Genomic DNA, 11,772 nt, shown 5'->3' with positions numbered 1-11,772 from the left:
GACTTTGGGCATACGATACAATTAATGGTGGCATTGGCCACATTTGCTGCACAATGTCCAACACTAAGGATTTTCCTATCATTGCGGCGATATTTCTATCAGTAACAAAAGTAATCCACTAGGTCTTCAGTTACTCAGCTCCTAAGAGTACATGAAGACTATTGTGTTCATTCTTGCAGCCAACTGCAAACATCTGATGTGCTTTGCTTGTGACTGAGACATTTTAAAGTCAGCAGAAGCAACTCCAGAAAGTAAATAAACCTTGCAGCAGCTACTTATTCCGGATGGCTCACCTCTCATACAGTGGGCAGTGGGGTAGCAGAATTGTACAAAGTTTGAGTTAGACGACTTTTGGTTCCTCAGTTGAAACGTAGCAGTTCAGTAAGACTCTTACAGACTTGTAGTGCTGGAACCATCTAGTTGTGTGGTGCTTGAGTAGTGGCACAAGTAAACCAAAGTAAAGTCTTCACATCTTAACAGCTTTTTCTTCACACCTATAACAACCAGAAAACACAAATAAAATGTATTTTCATCACATGTGGCTATGAGTCCTTATTCACATAATTTGTTTTGTTTTATCAAACAACTACATGAGTGTAAAACAGAAATGGGATTCGATACGACATATGCGTCAGAAAAAATGTCTGATTCCAGAAACAGAAAAAGATGTCATTACAAACCCCTTCTTAGTTCAGCTGCACTGATTTGTAGCATGAGTTTGGATGTAGAGAGACAAAAGCGACAGAAAGAGGTTTTTTGAAAATCGATGGAAATTGGGAACACATAAGGGCGCCAGATCCATCAAAACAAAGCGTCTTAGTAATGATGCTGATCTACTAGGAAAGCTTAAATACTCGTTAGTATGGATTCTGCTAATCGCTGAAGCGCTGCTGGAGGAGGGAAACCTCATTCCTGGAGAAGACGCCCTCTGATAAAGATCCAAAGTTCTCACACCACTTCCTCTATAGCGGCTTTACCACTGTGTTGCACAAGCTTATGTAACTGAGTGCAATCTTTCTTTGAGCATTTCTTTCATCTGTCTTTCTGAAATGTGTTCCTAGAGATAGGATAAATGGGCATCTCTGACAGCATTTGCTCTTAGAAGTTGAAGCCTTTGTTAAGTTAATAGAGTTTGCTTTGTTAACACGAGCGCAGTGCCCGTTTCAAAACAGGCCTGTTCAGATTGGGTTTGTACTTGGCCTCCAGCGTTGCTGCTTCCTCAACATCCGCGACCAGCAGCTCATCCAAACTACTTCTCGCTCGACACGGACTGTATAGGATTAGCAAACCGTTAACGTTGAAACTGAGATTTAACCAGAACTATTGACTCTGAGTAGAATGTAGTCCAGTGTGTAACAATGTTTTCTTTAAAAAAAAATGTATTCATGTAAGGTCTTTTTTTAGACCAATTATGGTAGTTTTTTTGACTCTATAAATCATATAAAATTAATTTATCCCCCCAAAAATTGTCCTAATATTGTAATATTTTTTTCAATCATTTAATCATTGTCATCTGATTTTCATGTCAGAATCTGTTATTCGTAACAAGATAGAGGAGTGGTTGGTATGATGCTACTACTACTACTACTACTAATAATAATAATAATAATAATAATAAGAAGAAGAAGAATAAGAATAAGAATAATAAACCCTATTTGTCAAATTCAAAAGGATGCATTGATTCATTAAATCCCTGAGTGTTAAAGCAACTTTTTCCACAAACAAGAGAATCAGTATTTCTACTTAAGTGCTCGACTTTAAACTGAAAACACTGACTGCATAGACTCACTTCATCGTGAGAGTACAGTACAGTTCGTATAATCACTGGTAAATGTCAGGGCAAGGAAAATAAGTTCAGTGATTTACTGTAACAACAGCCTGTAACATTAGTTAAAGTCATTTTCTCACTTATACCTGGCTGTTGAAGTGAACAGAAAATATAAAAATATGAAAGTGAACAACCATGTCAGATGACACACAGTGTGATGGTACATTACCATAACAGCAGTGGTGCCCAAGTTACTTTGTACATGGGGCCGATGAAGGAAAACCACTTTCAAGTGATCGACTCGTTCTGTATCATGCTAACGGCCTGTAACGTGTTTGATTGGAAACAAAAAGTAAAAATGACGTCTGTCAGTCTCCACAAGGAGCCCCGTGATGCTTTAACTTCAGGTGCAATAGCTTTACTGGTGTGATCAGGCAATTCCAGTTTTCCAAGATAATTTGTGTTTTGATTGGGCAGAGAAATCTTTGTGAGGTCCCACTGTCATAATCAGCGACATCGTTGTGGTGTTCCCGCCCTACCACTGCCGCCTACTGATTATGTCTTTCTGATTCTCAACAACCATTTATCCGAACAATCTTACACTTGACGCTGCACTTCCTCGGGTTCCCAGTGATCCACCTGCCATGTGTGAAACAGATCTGATGAACAGTTGTCGAGAAAAGCGAAGAACAGACACACACACACACACACAAATTTCTTTATCTACTAGTGAGATCCATCAAAACTACACCTCCAACTGTATTTAGCAGTGTGGCAGTGTGTTTATACTATAACTCAATCTATCAATTCTCACTTTGAATGCGGTTTTTGTGACTTTATATTTGTAATGTTTTCAGAAGATTCCAGAACATTGAACCTCACATACTTCCCATTGTTCACGCTATGGCTCAAGATAACGTTACGCTCTTCTCCTTTGTTGTAAATATTTGATTTGTACAGAACAATAGATCAGCTTAAGTTTGCTATTTCATTTCTACTTTTCATAAATGTATTTCCAGATTTATTCTTACTAGTTTGGACTCATGCAGTCATAATGAAACAGAAGCAGCTGCTCAGTTGCTGCACCAACTTTGGTTACTAGGGAACCAGAAGACTACATATGTAAAGACGCCTACTGTACCTTATATGCGTGTGGGCTATTTGTGTGTATATATGGTGTGTTTGTGCACTCGCATGAACATGTCATTGTTATGTACAACTGAAAAAGAAACGATAATGTGAAGAGAAAGAGAAGATACGGGAGAACATGAAGGGGAAAAAAACAAAAAGACAACACCTCTGTCAGTGTTGGATCTACTGTAAGATAAAAGACTTCAGAGCAGTTAACCTACTGGCAGGGAAACACACTAAAATAATGAAGGCACTGTCAATAATTTACACACTGGCCAATTGTTTTGTTTTGATTAATTCACTTTTAACTGTTTGCAAACTTCAAAGCTCAGCTTGGAAACGTAAAACAAAAAGTGTGAGATGATACGCCTGCAACAGTACTATTAATTAGATGAATTAACTAAGCTCTCTGCTCGGTGTAATTATGCTGTCTCTTCTCTTTCTGCTGGCCGCAGCACATTCATTAACAGCCTCTGTTTTGTTCAATATTACTATCGTGTTTTACAAAGTCTCAAAGGCCGATGGTATAAATCAATCAAATCTCAAGTGAGGAAACGGAGAGGAAAGGTCAGGCAGTGCTTTGGGGTGTGAAGCCCGGGAGCATCTCTGAGTTTCCTCATCCGTCCAAACACGCACAGATCAGGTGCCGGACTCACTGGAGACTGGATTATTGATAGAGGTGAACGCGGCAGTGAGTGCTTCTATGTTTATCTGCTTTAGTACTGTGATGGCCTGACTACCTGTCCAGGCTATTGCCCTGCAATGCTTTGATGGACTACAGCTTCCTGCACACTGGAACTGTGCAGAGGAGATAAAAGATTACAAAATAGTTTATGGGTTGTCTATTGTACACAGCACAGTAGGGAAAACCGTGAAAGAAGAAACCGCATATTCTTATTTTAATGCTACGCCTCAGTTGCATTTCAGTGGAATCATCACAGTTTGTGGATCTACTCATGCTACATATGCATGAATCTTTTATGTCAAATTGAACTTTTGATATGAAAATTCACTGCTGACTTGTAGAAAGCCACCTTTACTACAAGTAAAGGAAATCTATAGACTTTGAAATGGAAGTTATTATAGCTTATTAGCTGCAAGGCACACTTCACTTTTACTTCAGCCCATCTTACACGGCAAAAACTCAGCAAAAGAAACCGAATCCAAAGTCTTGAAAGTCAAATAGTGATTAGATGTGTGCACATGCAGACACACTGTGCTGTTTTCAAGTTAACTAACAAGTTTCTGCTTCAGTTTGGATAGACTGCACTGAGGATTATGAAGTACAGGCTGCTGCCTGTGTTTACAAGATGCATGAAGTTGCACACATATACAAGAATGTTTCAGGAATGCCAAAACAGTATGCATTTTTAATATATCCAATGTACTTTTTGCCATATCTCCTCGCACTATGCTAGTTGTCCATTCTGTGTGCACACTGACCAATGCAATCAAGGGCCGGCTCTATAAATGAGAAACAAATAGTGTCTTGGACCGATGTACACAACACCTTTTGAGGCCTGTGCACGCTCAAGTTTTTGCAGAGAGCAGTTGGAAAGTTTGCCATCTAACTAAATACTCAACTATCTTTCTACAAAGTCACAGATTCCAACTTTAAGATCATTTATATTCAAGCTGAAGAAGCATTTATACAAAAACACATTGACATATTTTATTATTTGTCAGTCACAAATTAGGTGGGTGGCCACCTCTCTGATATCACGTTTAAAATAGGAAATTAAATATTCAGGATAGTTATAAGAGTTCAGAAAGACAAAACTGCAATCAGAAGAAAAATTTTTTAAATACTTTTGTATCACCAATTTAAGTGTAGTCAACTTAACACTTGTATAATAACATATAATAATAGTAGAAATGCAGATGAGTGCAAGCGGAGGCATGAGGCTTCGTCCTCTAAATTGCAAAATGAACATTTTTTTTCAACATTCGTGCCTCTCATTCACGTGCAAACTGTGCTTTAGGTCATATAATATCATAATATAATATTTTTCTCCAAAGTTCAGTTTAAAAAAAAAAAAACTATGTGTAACTGTGTTGAAATGTAAAGTTTGAAAGCAATGCAGTCACATGTTTTGCACATGTCTGTTTTTGCTTTGTGTAATGAGGATGCACCTGAAACAACAACAATAGTGTATAGCAGTACATACTGGTTTCCGTACGGCTGGTTAGCGCTAGCAATTACAAGTTTACAAGCTTTACCGCTTCACCAACACACAAAAGCTTCCATGTCTGCATTAAGATTTGTGGAAACTTTATCGACAGAATGTTTTCTCTGGCTTTCAACCCACAGTGTCACTGATGTAGACCTTCCTGGTTTGCTTATTACAGTTTCCGGCAACATCCATTTTGGAGAAACCATCGATAACCTTTGCTAAACTATTTACCGCTGTTATCTGACCTTTTACAAATAAATGAATTTAAAAGCAATAAAACCATCAGTTCATTACACATCAGGATTTAGCAATTCCAAACTACAGTAACTAGATTTCGCTGTGCAGTTGTCTTTACTGTGTCGTTCAGGAATTTTGGGTGTAAAAACAGAAATATTACACCTTGCTAGAAGTTGTTTAGTGCTTTTAGTTTAAACACAAGCGAAGCAAGTGACATTTATGATTAGAATCAAAATCACGTTCGAGTAAGCACACAAATCTAGGGATGTGCATCATGAGTCGATTAAGTTATTCAGCGCCAGAAACACTAGTCAGTTGAACTAATTGTCAATGTTATATTCAGTCCCCGTAAACTGTTGAGTCGGGATTTTAAACAGCAAACTCCTACTAACCCGGGTTCAAAATGGTCACACAACACAACTAGCGTTCTCTTACTTTTAGACTAATCGCCCTAAATGTACATTTCCGTTTAATCATCAGGCAAATGAGTCGCGAGGAACATCACTACGCATAAATGATACAACTTCCTGCTCGTAGATTGTGTTTTGCGTATTAGCAACATTCACTCGGGTCTGTCAGGGGCCACGGTGTGCTTTAGTTGATACGTAGGCTGTGTGTGGGCTGCGTGTACCGTAACTCTGCACAAGATAAAGACGTAGCAGATAACAAAGAAAAGGGGATTCATTTGATCGACCACGATGATTCAACTTCCACTCAGTTGATCACTCGCTCAAAAAAAAAAAAACACCCTGAAACACAGCATCATTTAGAAATAGTCCACAGTGATTGCTGGATCTGGTGGGTGTTTGACACTCAGCAGCCAAATTCACTCTGACTCACACATCACAAATATTCACACTCTGCCAGTACAGATAGAGTTTGGACACTAACGGTTATATTTAGGGGCGTAGCGCTGATACTGCCTAACCTTCTGAATCATCCCTGCCCATTATTAGGCACATTAGGTTCACCGACTTGTTCAGCTCCTGAAAAGCCTTCACACTTACCTCGAGTGTAGATTGTATAAGTGCGTCCGGATTCGTCGCTTTATACGTAACACGATCATTACAGCTTCAAGCCTTCGGCACAGTGTATCGTTGATGAGAAGGTTTTTATCTTAATCAAGCTATAACTTAGTTGTTATAAAATTGAATATGTGAATGTGAAAGCAGGGTTTTTTTTCCCCATCATGACAAGTGGCTCAGTAAAGACTGTAATTCCTAAAAATAAATCCAGAGAGATGTTTCTGTCCAGTGTATTCTGGGGCTTCTAGAAGGTCACTTATACATCAAAAAAGTGTCTTCTAGCTAAGGGTAGACTGAAACCATCTCAACAAGCTGTGGCAATTATTGACTTGACTGTAGTGACATGAGAAAATGTTCAAACTTTACATGAAAAGTGAGCTTAGTGCCAGAGAAAGAGCCAAATATAAATGAAAGCAGGATCATTTAGAGAAGTAAAAGGCTGGAAGAAGTACTTCTGAGTGTCCATTACATTCTGAAGTAACGTTTAGCAACTCAGCAAAAGAATGTAAAACAGAGAAAAGATGTTTGGATGGTCCATCAGGCCACTGGAGTGGACGTGTTTGGTCGGATTGACAGAGATGGAGGTTTACTTCGGCTACTCGGGAGCTTCTTTATGAAATAATAGGATGCACAAAAGGTGACCGTAGCGAAGGTGCCGCACCGGCTACAGTTAAGGTTGCGAGCGGCTGGCCTGCATCAGCCTCCACAGCACTTCAGCTCAGTCAGCTCTTGGAGGAGGCAGCCGGAAGCATGCTGTTTAGGTGGAGGTGGCTGGGAAGTCAGGGTTGTGTGGTCGGGAACGAAGACCAGACTCTCTGGTGTTTCAGACTTTTAGTCATGCAGAGGCAACGATTGATCCCAACCAGCTACAGCCTCCACCAGGAGAGGTCTGCTGGCAGGGACAAAGGCAGCAGAAGTCCCACAGCAGACTTGCCTGCCTCGTGAGACCTGCACAGAAGCCACTGAGATCAAAAGATATGATCGGCTGTTATGGCCTTTTGGTGTTTGTTCATGCAACCAAATGTTGTTTTTCCTGTTTGCCTACATGGCAGTTTGCATGTAGTGAAAAGTGAACAATCTGAATATATCTGTACTGACGAGGTGTCTATTGCTGATATGTATTGCTACTATGTTATCGCTTAGGCCTAATATTTTAAAAATAGTACCAAGACACCATCATGTTGAAGTATTTCAGGTTTTCAAATGTGAGATTTCTCTGTTTCCAGGTGTCACAGTGTAGTTTGTTAAATATTACTGGGGTTTGTACTGCTAGTTGGAGATTTGAGGAAGTCACTTTGGCTCCTAGGATATTGTCAATGTCATTATTTTATAGGCTGAACAATCAGTTGAGGAAATGATCACGAGATTAACTAATAAAGGAGGTGATTGGTATTTGCAGCCCTCATCATGTGAATAATCCTCCAAGTAAAACCTGTACAATTGGTGTTTACAGCACGTCAGGTGAGATGATTAATGGTTTAATCCTGTTTATTCGTGTTATTTGAATTTTGCGGTTGCTGGGTCAGATAAAAGGAAATAAAAATGAAGACATCACTTTGTGCTTCGGCACCGCTTCCTGTTCATTACCTGTCAGTTTCGACCGCATTGCTTTTTTCAGCTCCAAACTACAGATAAATGGGGGTGTTTACATTTATTTCATGCACAACATGTGCATATGAACATACTGTACAGCTGCTGTGCATAACAAAACATGCTGTGTGTGTGTGTGTGGAGGAGGCACTGCAGGCAGTTGTGTAGCAGGGAGGCACACACAGTCAACACAACGTATGTATGTAGGGTGCAGCATTGTGTGGATGAGATGTGTTCAGTTGATGTGTTTGTGATTTGGAATGTGTTATTAGTTTATTTTTATTTTTTTTCCTGCTGAAGGGTTTTCGGGGGGAGTTTCTCCTTATATGAAGCAAGGGTCCAACAACAGAGGGTGTTGTACAGATTGTGAAGTCCCTTAAGGCAAATTTGTGATTTGTGATCATGGGCTGCATAAATGAAATCGACTTGGCTTGACTGACCGTGTGTCTGTATGTGTAATCAGTGCCAGAGGAGGCTGAGGGAGAGTGTGCATGTCCACAAACAGAGCGGTACCTTGTACAAGAGTTCATGTGATCCTCTGGCGGTGCGCTGAGCTCTTTTATGTGTGTGTTTACACACACAGTATACCAGGAACACGCCCTGCACAGCATGCCACCTCACAAATCAAAGGACTGCTGGCACGCAGGGGAGTGGGTCTGTAAAAGTAGGAGAAGGCAGACAGCTGCAGCAGTTTTGATGAAGACACACTCAGGTTGAAATGTCAGTTCTTGCTGTTGCTGTGCTTCAGTGCTTTCTTTGATAAGCTGTCCATGGACCTTCATGTACTTAGCGTTTTCATTCCTTTTTTAAATTTTTTATTTTTTATTTTTTTTTGCTCTTCATAAAGGTCTGAATCCAGCACGCCGTACTTCTCTCCTTTTTATCTTTCAGTTTCGCTCTCCTCAGAACTTTCCCACTATCTGTCACCGAAGTTCGGGTTGCCTAGCAACAGGGTCGTGCTTGTCGCAGCAGGTTGCCACATTGACAGTCACTAGGCGGGGGCCTGGCAACAAAGACATCAGGTGTTACTTCCCACTGCTTGTCTGCGGACACTTCCATCGACCTCCAATGGCTGCAGTGTGTGTGTACAGTATGTGTGTGTTCACTTCTGCTCCGGTGAGCAGCAGAGGCTGTGCGGACGCTAGCCCTGTCCCTTTACCGTCTCTAATTATGGTGTGCACGTCTGTGTGTGTGTGTGTGCGTGTTTGTGTGTTGATTTCTGCTTGACTGATCGGTCACTGAGTGCAGCTCACAGCGGAAGCTTTGCTCACGCTGGCTTGTCAGCCACAAAGAAAGACACACTTCTGGGTGGCTGGTCTGGTCAGGCTAGGAAATGACACACACACACACACACACACACACACACACACACATGCCACTGCTCATAAATTGCAGCATTTAGCCGACTTGAACCTTGTAAGAGAGATAAAGATGGCGAAAGAGGGAATGATCTAATGATTCCCCTCCATTTATTTTCTTTGCTCTACTGATTATTTCCTGTGCATCTCTTCCTTCCTTGCTGGAAGTTTCATCCATTTAAAAAAAAAAATCTCCCCTCTACCTCACCTTAGTCCTCCCCTCCTTTCCCTGTATAAGGATCCGTCTGTTGACTTTGGCAGCGTGTGTGCTGCTGCTGGCAGCAACAAAGTGAGAATAGCCTACTGCAGCACACTTTTCAGCCAGGCCACTGCAAGGGCGCACATGCTCCTGAACAACAAAGACGTCATGCTTCCTCACCTAAAAGTGAGCCGTTTCAAGACCTGTGAATGATATGCATTAAAGTGAGCAATTCACATTTCTGCAGCAAAAACAATGCTAACGGACGCGTGTTGTTCTGCTTTCATTGAGCTGAAATGGCCCCTGTGGCGCTCAGATACACTGTTGTTGGTAGAATGTACGTCTGTGCAGTGCTTCTGATGGCTCCAGATATTTTTCCTTGATGCAAACAGTCATGTTTTTTTATTAGCCATTTTTGCGGTATGGCTGTAGGGATGTTAGTCAGTTGGATGAGCAGTCTACCACTTCGGTCCAAGCTGTAATATTGCAGCTATTATTGGATGGACTGACGTGACATTTTTACAGAATTTCCTGACTTCTTCTCCACTTTGAGGTTGACAGTTTGTCCACACTATGGATGGGAGGGATGAATTATAATAATATTGAGGGTTAGGGGTCAACCGATTGAATTTTTAAGGGTCGATATTGATAGTATTGATTATTAGTAGTCATAAAAGGCAGATAACCAATATTTGGAACTGGAAAATCTTGGTGTCAGAATTTAACCCTCTAACTATATTAAAATATCTTGTTGTTGCTGATTGGCTCTTCATACTGACATGTGAGCCACCAGCTGGCACTGAAGGTTGTCGAAGCTTGATAACTACAGATAGATAAACTTGGCTGCATCGCAGGTGAGGCAGCACATTTTTAAATTGATTTATTTTATTGGGAATCAGTTCCAAAGACTCTCAATTCAAATAATCTGTTGAATTTCTAAACCGATTGTTGGCCTGAGCGACATTGTGGTTTCTACAACTTTGGATTTTAGTGCCACCATCAGATTTAAATTTCACTTGGTCCCACTTTGTTTCACTATCAAACACCGAAAACATCTAGTGGCATTGTTGCATGCTACCATGACAGCGCTATACGGCAAATATGGTGAACATCACACCTGCGAAATATCCGTATGTTACCGTTGGTATTGTAAGCATACTAGTTTTTGTATTTGGCTCAAAGCAATACTGTGACTAAGAGCAGCCTCACAGAGGTGCTGGAATGACTGTAGGTATCCTGTTTCATATCAAACTAAAACACAAATCAACTCATATCAAGAATTCACCAGAAACAAACGCCAGTAGCTCGAAACGAAACAGAACAAAGCAAACGGCTGAATGAAAAATGACGATTCTGTCGTACAAGTTATTGTGATCAATGACTTAACTCTTTTTCTGTTCATTTCATGCATCTGTCAGTTTTAGATGATCAATATTAACACCTCTGACCACCACCTTTTCCCTGCAAATCCAAATAAATCACCTCCTCTGAGTTACTGGAGTCTCCTTTCTCATTTGGCTTCAAACCAAAAATGTGCCCGAAGCGATGCTGTGGTGTTTGGCTTTGCAACTAAATCCAAGATGTTTATGTCAACAGACGCTCATTGAAATGCAGTCGATTGAACGCTGGAAGTTCAGCGCCATTTGAGATAAACAGTCGGCGCCGTTACAGCGCATGAGAAGAAGGGGGCACAAACGGTGGAAAACGATGTCGAAGCGGGATCGAAACGTGACGCTATCATCCAGCTGTTTGTATCCAGGTGAATGGAAATGATTATGCAAAAAATGATTGCAGCTCAAATAATTGCATAATTGTAGCAGTCCTGGAATTGTGAAATCAAGTTGATTTGTACTGGAAAGAGATAATGACACATTCTCTCGCTGCATGAGCAGGTTTTTCAGGCACTAAATTGTGCAGTAACGGCAACAAGGTTGTTCTTCTTGCTAACATTGTCTCCTCACCTTTACATGATATTAGCTTTTGATAAAGGTGTCTGTGCTGATCCTTCTTTTTTTCAATTGCCTCCTTATCATGGTATTTATATTTATACATGAGGTCTTGAATCTCGGTGCGAGTTGCGTATACATCTCATTCACAAGCACAGAAACCAATAATTCGGTTAATTTACGGACTCTGCACCAAAAAGCGCCACTGAAACAGTCCATTCAGGAAGCGAGCAGGTCATGACATCATTTACTGCGCCGCCTGTCCAGGAAACAGGAATACAGCTTTTCAGCTTCCGCACGGGCTGAGATCACCTTTTACTTTTTCCTCGAAAAGCTCCGTTTTT

This window comes from Stegastes partitus, unplaced genomic scaffold, assembly GCF_000690725.1.
Source record: "Stegastes partitus isolate 25-593 unplaced genomic scaffold, Stegastes_partitus-1.0.2 Scaffold1149, whole genome shotgun sequence".
NCBI lineage: Eukaryota > Metazoa > Chordata > Actinopteri > Pomacentridae > Stegastes > Stegastes partitus.
The sequence above is the reverse complement of the archived record's forward strand: the minus strand, read 5'-3'. Positions refer to the sequence as shown.